The sequence below is a fragment of the Centruroides sculpturatus genome, unplaced genomic scaffold (genome assembly GCF_000671375.1).
Source record: "Centruroides sculpturatus isolate CEXI.00-Female unplaced genomic scaffold, Cexi_2.0 scaffold49, whole genome shotgun sequence".
Classification (NCBI taxonomy): domain Eukaryota; kingdom Metazoa; phylum Arthropoda; class Arachnida; order Scorpiones; family Buthidae; genus Centruroides; species Centruroides sculpturatus.
This window is the reverse complement of record NW_019384317.1, coordinates 926,888-934,882: the sequence shown is the minus strand read 5'-3', so window position 1 is coordinate 934,882 and position 7,995 is coordinate 926,888.

Here is a 7,995-nt window from a genome sequence, read left to right as displayed (position 1 = left end):
ACTCGGTGTACTTGAATGAACGTTTGTTAATATTCTTTATTTAGATCTTACGAATGTTAATATAATGATTTATTACATTTGATAGAAAGACCGATGCAGCGATGAATGGAAATTCGATTTTCGATTCATCAATATCCAATCGCATAGAATCTTTCTGTCGTGGAAATACAAGAAAATACTTTTTAAATATTTATTAGTATTTACATTAACTTATGTACGAAGGTTCTATTCATTTTGCCCGATGCTGTCTTAATTTAAGACACAGTTATCAGAAAAATGATTAAAATCGCTTCTTATATTCTAATTACTTTCCAACGCGCTCCCCCTCTCGTCCCGAATTAGCATCATTTTCGCACCGTGCATTTCGTCTACCGACACCGACCTAAAACGACGCTTTAAAAATTCACGTATAAAAAAATCGCCTTTAAATAAGTAAAAACATTGGTCATTTATCTCGGGGGAAGAAAAAAATGGAAAATGTCAGTCGCTCGATAGCGCTGTGATGTCGAGAGTATGCAGCTGGTTGTTGAGGTCATCATCCGGGTCCTTTTTCGTCGTTTCGACATTTCTAATTTTGCAATCAGTTCGCAAAGAAACTTTATTTTATGTTTTCTCCGTCTTGCATTTATATAATGATCTTTAAACTTTAATCGTGTACAGTGTATATATTACCTCGAAACAAAAAGTCCTGTAAATATACTTCGGTAACTCCTTTATAAACGTTAGGCTTAACAGTGATGGCCATGATACCACAATCTACGGAATCAAATTTGACAAACAGACGATACAGCTATAAAGAAGGTAAGTCGCTATGACGTCATATAATATAATATACCGAAGAAACGAATCGTTTGCATCCAATGCTTGATATTTGACGTTTAAAATGCCACCAATTAAAAAAACCCAATCGCTCTATCAATTTTTAATAAACAGTACTCCACAATTAGGTTGTGTCAAATTTGTTTATTGTAAAATCGACTTTAGTCAATGACCTAATTGATTTGTTGACACTTTAAATAGCTGTTTTGCATGTAGAAATTTACGTCCTCTTTCTATAAATGATTACATTAGTTTGTCCACTTTTGCTTAATAATAATCGTTTTTTTCAAAAATTATTTTGCATCCGGTGTCGGGGTTCCGGCGGAGGGCCGAGTTGCTTTTCTCTGCGCCGTTGGAAATTTATTTGTTTCCGCCGAGTCGACCCCCGTTTTCCTTAATTTCGTTATAATTATCTCTGGAGCGTTCTTTCGCCGTCTTAGATGCTAGAGGCGAGATTAAAAATTGCTTTTGTATTTTAATTATAAACTTTAAATGCTTTTTTCGAAGTTGTTAATCTTTTGGAATTATTCGTTGGGTTGTTTGTGCGTAGCGTTTGCTAGTTCTTATAATGCGTCGACGCGATGTCTCGTCGTGTAAAGTTTTGTATGCACCGACTAGTAAACGAATTAAAATGCGGTCGACGGGTCGGCGCGTGTTCGAAACTTTTACGAAATTTTACCTCGGTCGGTAAATTCGGTGTAAATTATTACGGTTATTTCGTTTCGTTTCGTTACGTAAGAAGAAAGTTTTGTAAAGATATCTTGCTTGTTTACGATGTGACTTTATTTCAACGTTTTCTTCTCTAGAAACGAACCAAATGGCAGACGGGAAACCCGAATAATTCTAAAAGTTTTTATACCTAAAACTGTTACGTAATTATTCGGATTTTATTTTCCCTTGTTGTCTGCGTGCGAAAAGATTAAAGATTGCAAAATTTACTGTCGTATACGTTTATCCTTGTGCATATAATAGGTTAAACTTTTGTAATTTGCAATATTTATAAAAGATAAAAACTCTTTAATTTATTATTTTTAAGAGCAAGAGTTTTTGTGTGTTGAAATGCCTACATTTAAAACATAAAATTCAAGTATAAGTTAAAAGAGAAGAAAGTCTTAATTTCAAACTTCAAAATTAGCATTATGCTGTTTTTAAACATAAAGTTGATTGTTTTGGTGTCCTTAACAAGAATATACCTTGAGTTTACATTTAATTTCAAATTTTGTTTTTGTAAGCACTTAAGATATTAAGTTATTAAAAATATTAATTATGAAAGATATAAACATTTTTTTAAAANATAATATTTTAATTATAAAACATCGCTGCATTTTTGCATTTTAATAAAAGAAATAACTTTATTCGAGAGCAATTATTGAATGAAATCATATATCGAGTACTTAACAATTAGCTATTTTGTTCCTCTAAATGCCGTAAACGAACGTGGCTTAATTGTCATAAATTCACCCAAACTGTGGTAAAAAACGATCAATTTTTAAATTATCACTTCATTTTCAATTTGGTTCCAGTTCATTCCGCTTTCGTCTTCCAGCTTAATACACGCTCGAGGGGTAATTATAGCGGAATTCGTGGATATAACAAGGACCCCATATAACTAGATCGTTGGATGCATCGTAAGTGTCGATCTGATCTCTAATATATTCTCGAAGACTGTAAAAATACGTCTCGAAGTTAGTTCGGTCGGTTAGAGCGTCGCGCTAATAACGGGAAGGCCGTGGCCTCTACCCCACGCGAGCCAATTATTTTATTTTGTAGATTCTGACGTCGCGGTCAAAGTTCGCAACAAACTTTTTTTTTTTAATTCTTTTCTTTTGTTGCCCTAGGTAACGACGAATCCGCCCGTGGCCGAGTGGATAAAACCACCGAACGCCGGTCGCCAACGGGCTTTCTTCGTGTTAGTAAATAGGAGAGAGCGGGAATTAGATTGGAACGAGCCGAGACGTTAAAAGAGGTGGCTTACTTCTTCGAGGGCCCAACGTCTTCATAATTTGTAATAAATATTTTTGAGAGCCTAGTTTTATCGGTCCGTATTGCGACGGGCCACGTCCCGTAATGTCGTGCAGATCGTATAAGCGTATCGGGCGGAGTGCCCGATAATGAAAAATATATTACCCGTTTTTGAGGTATTTTTTAAAGCTAATCTATCCGAAAAACGAAAATGAGTGCGTTAAAGGATGCTGGTTGTTTATATTTTCTTGTAAAGAATATAAACATTAATCTTTTTAAATTATTTTCCGAGTAAACAATTAAAACGGAAAAACCAGACAGGATATGGCGTAACGATGTTCCTTTTCATTATTTATACAAATGCTTTTTTAATTAAATCGTTTATTTTACAGTCGATTTAATTTACATAAATTTAATAAATAATATATAAAGAAATTATTATTTTAAGCCTGTACAGTACGTATTAAAATATTAAAATTATTTTTAATTTAAAAATTATACAAATTAAAAAAAAGCACGACGGATAACGCGGTCCGAAAGAGGTAAGTGTCTTCCTCGGTCGTCTCGGCTCGTCCCAATTAGCAGCAATCGGCAGTGAGCCGACTGGGGGATCGGGATCCAGGTTCAAAACTGGGCGAGCAATCACCCAAAATTCTTCCACCGGCGTTCTTTTTCGATAAATCGGGCTCCTTCCTTCACCATTCGGCCGCCCCCATTGCCGGCCTGGCTTAGCCCGTAACAGATATGATTAAAAAGGCCCTCTTAGCGCCCACGAGGTGGAAAGAGTAAGAATTCTTTATAGTTATAGTACATATACGTATTTGTAAATGATTTTTAAGGGTTTATTGGTTTTTTGGAATACGGCGACACGATAACGCGCGGACGATGTATCGAGGGGATGCCTCTCGAAAGGTCTTTCTATCGGAAAATGGCCTCTATTAATGCGTTAGACACCTGAAGAAAATTCCAGAAAATTACGCGTGTCCAGCCCGTTGCTGGAGAGTGGACCCACGAATAATTACCAGTGTTCGGTGGTAATTACCGTCGCTGGACTTAAGGATTTATATATATAAGTCCTTATTTATAAGATTTACACAGGTCCTATTTCGGGAGGGTCGACGACCCATTTGTCCCGTCTTCCATTTATTAATACCTCGAAAGCGTTTGTTATAAATGATTTATTCCGTTGCATTAAGGCACAAATTTATTTTTTAAACATTTTATTATTTAAAATAATATAATACAATTTCGTTATAAAAATAACTCTATTTCGTTGTTTTTATATACTCCGAAGCTCAAAAAGGTTTATATTATAATATTAAAACGGAATTCGAGAGGCTCCGAGTGCCTGTATATAAAAGTCTTTTTTCGTACGCTAAAAGATAATTTGACTTTTTATATGTCGACCTCTTTTGCATTTTAAAACATTTTTATGTTTTCGGGAGAATAAATTGTGAATATTATATTAAATTTATAAAAAGTCCTTACGTAGCATAAATTAATTAGTATAATTACATTTTTAAAGGAGAAATAAAGAATCAAAGTACGGTACTCACAATGTTATATATTTGATGCCGCCTGTCGTATTTATAGTAATCATATAATAATACGAATAGTATTATTATATGTACATATAATAATACGAACGTCGACGTCATAAAAATATTGCGTACGTTATCGGTGACGACACCCGTGCAGAAATGCATACTAATTATTTCACGTACTCTACAGTACCTTTAGCTAGAGAGAATTGGACGATCATTCTAAGTTATAAAATAAGGATTTTGAGTGGATGCTGTTCCAAATCGTTAGAGAATCCAATTTGTATTTCTAAAATGTAGGTTATTCTAGTCGAGTCCGATTTGGTCTTTTAAAATTTATCAGGTTCGATTTAAGTCCTCGTCATTTTTCACGGATAATTTAGGTCAGAAATCGGCTTCCGTCTTTCCTTTTTGTTGAGAATTAACACCACGAACGATAAATTCAACTCCGATTGTACTTTGGCACTCGACTCCGGCAAAATTAAAAACCAAGTCATTTTATAGGGGGAGAGGCGCTCGAAGGGGGTACCTACTCCGAAAGGAGCCCCGGTCATTTACCCAAATAGTTTTATAATCAGTATTTGTAATATTTAGCTCGCATTAATATATTTTTTTTATATAAAAAATTAATTTTTAACAAATATTTAATAAGAGGAGAAAGGGAGGCGATAAAATTCGACCCGTACAGTACGTATCTTTATTCTACAACATTCGCGCTTCAATTTCACCTTCCGAGAAAAGTTAGTGCGCGATCCGGCTACTTGACAGAAAAGGAAAATACTGTATATACTGCGAAGAGAGTAGGCTATTCGTTTAGAGAGGGGATAATAAAGAACGATTCGAAAATATTCAAATTCAATTAAGTCAAAACAATTTAACCACTAAACGCAAATACTACAAAGAAAACTACACATTTACGGTCATCGATTAAATTGTTGCGTTTTGTATTTAAAATAAATGAAATGTAACAAAATACAAAAAGATTTTAAAACATTAATAAATATAAAATCAATTTTCTTTGGTTTTTAATAGAAAACTAAATTAAATTCGAACTGCCTGAGTTTTCCCCACTCGGCTGTAAAAAATATTCAAACTTTTTAAAATTAGTTGTGAATTGAAACGTTAATAATGAATTTTTGTCGTCGACTATTAAAAGTATCGTAAATTACAACTCGAAGAAATATAAACAATAGAAATTAAAAGTTTATTCCTTCTCTAAATATAATTAATAATTATAATGAAACGGCAAAAAATAAAAACCGAAATGACGCCTTGTGTATTTACGTAAAATTTAATTTAGAAAATCTCGTCTCGGGAATAGATTGATAAAGGATTATTCCGATCTCGTATTACCCTTTCTCTCTTCGTAATCGTCGACGCCAATCATTTTCTTCGTTCGTCCCGTTTACAATATTTAATAAATGAACAATATCCATTATAACACAAACTTTGTGACCAACGAATGAATACGGCGACTCCTACTCGACTAAAACGCTATGGAGAGAGTCTAGAAATTAGCTCGAATAACTTGTTTCTAATCGCTGTTGAAACTGTGGCAAGCGAGAAAACTTTTCTGAACCGCGGTCTACGCCGTCTCTAAATCGTTGTCTCGCCATCGACTGAGAGTCAAAATAAAAGTAGTCTAGCGTAAGCCGTGGATTCGAAAAGTGAACGTACAGTACAGTAGAATTGAGATAAAGTTTGTTTTTAAAATGAATCTTTCTACTACAGAAATCCTAAAAATAGAGTGAGTCGTAAGTCTCGATACAAGTAGCGAAAGTGGTAACTAGTGCTTATTTTATCGGCGCAAATGGTATCGTATGATGGCAACAGAATAATGCCAATCCGTTCTCCCTTCGTTAGTCATTTCTTTTCAATCGGTTCACCTTCCCCAAAACGAAAAAGAAATTAGTCACCGCTTTCACCATTCGTATGGAGACTTACGACTCACCCCGTAGTACGAGATACGCGGTAATTAGGTTGCCAAGTGCCCTAACGTCTTTAGATTTTATTCGCGGTTTTGCGACGGAAGGGAATCGGCAGACGACGAGGGCTGCGGCCGTATCGCGTCGACCCGAACGAAAGAAAGCGTTGCCACTTTCGGTGAGTCGATGAAGAACGATTGACCGCGGGTGATAGCCGAATCTTTAAAAGAAATTTTCTTTCGAATCACTATCGCAATGATATCTTGCTCAGCCGTCAAAGCGTATGGGACAAAACCAGCGCACATTTCCTCAAATATTCACTCAAAATGTGAAAAACAACAGTTTTAGCGATGTTTAAGAAAATCATTATGGGAATGATTGAATCGACGATAGAAGGCAACGCAAAACGTGGGCGATCTTTCGAGGAGAGCGCTTCCGAGAGGACTTTTATGGGAACCTAGCCGCAATTTAGTTGCTAATACTTAAATAGGGACCAGTCCTCCCGGGAGGCACCTTTCTTTGGAAGATCGCCCGAGAGTGGTGTTGCCTTATTCCATCAATCCATCCATTTTGACACAAAAAAGAATCTTCACCTTTTATCATTCTCTTACCGGATATGTCTCCTTTGACTATTTTCTATTTCCCGAGTCGAAATTGAAGCACCAATGTTTACGGATGTTTCTTCTACCAAAAAATCTATGATCGACGAATTAAAAGACAATCAGAAAACGGAAATTTTCTGCAGATCTCTGAAAATTGTACTATTGCGCTAAAGCCTACATGCATACCAATGGATCGGACTTTAAATAAAAAAATATGCATTATCTTCCTTTTGTATTTCCGATATTTTAAAATTCCTGTCCTAAAATCTATGGACCGCGCTCTCTACCAGATGTATGGTTATAACGAAAGTATTTCCAGTCAAAATGAATTAAGCGCCTACTTTTAGTTACGTGGGTAGAAACACGAATGTGTCGAAAGTATCGTGTGGTCGAAGCGGGGACGGATCTAGGTTTTTCGGGACCTACGGCTTATCCAAGTCCAATGAGGCCCCATTTTTTGTTAATACAAATAATACTATAAATTATCATTATTATTATATTATTAATATTACGGTAACTATTTTTTACTATACGATAAGTGCTCGTTGTTAATAAAAAAACATTAAAAATTTACGATAATAATTCAATTTTTGTGGGTCCTGGGCTTAAGCCCTATTAGTCCCTGGGTGGATTCTATACTACACGGCCTTTGTTGGGCTAAATTACAGTGGCGTGCCGTCATTAGAAGCGTTGGAAGCGCCGCTTCCCTCGTATTTTCTAAAAAAATAAATAAATATTAATTTTAATTATATGAAAATAATCGCACAATATTTTATTATAACCGCATTATGTATCTTATTATAATTTTCTATACTACACGTGGAAAAAAACAAAAAAAAAAATTGCTATTGTATATTAGAATATTAGTGACGGAGTGTAATCTCCTGTATTTTCAGATTACGAAAAGCAAGATTTGCGCATGCGCTTTACAGAACACCAACCTCACCCGGTGTAGCCGGTGGAAGCCTACGACCTTGGGTGAAAGCTGCACACATATAAGATTACAACTCTGTCAAGGACCGGTTCTGGGCTGTTAGCCGCCTGCCCACTAGATATTTCGATTACGTGAATAATGAGTAGATTTATAACTTAACCCAACCGATAAGAATTTACTGGTATGTTTTTACGATAGTTCTGTATAGTTGA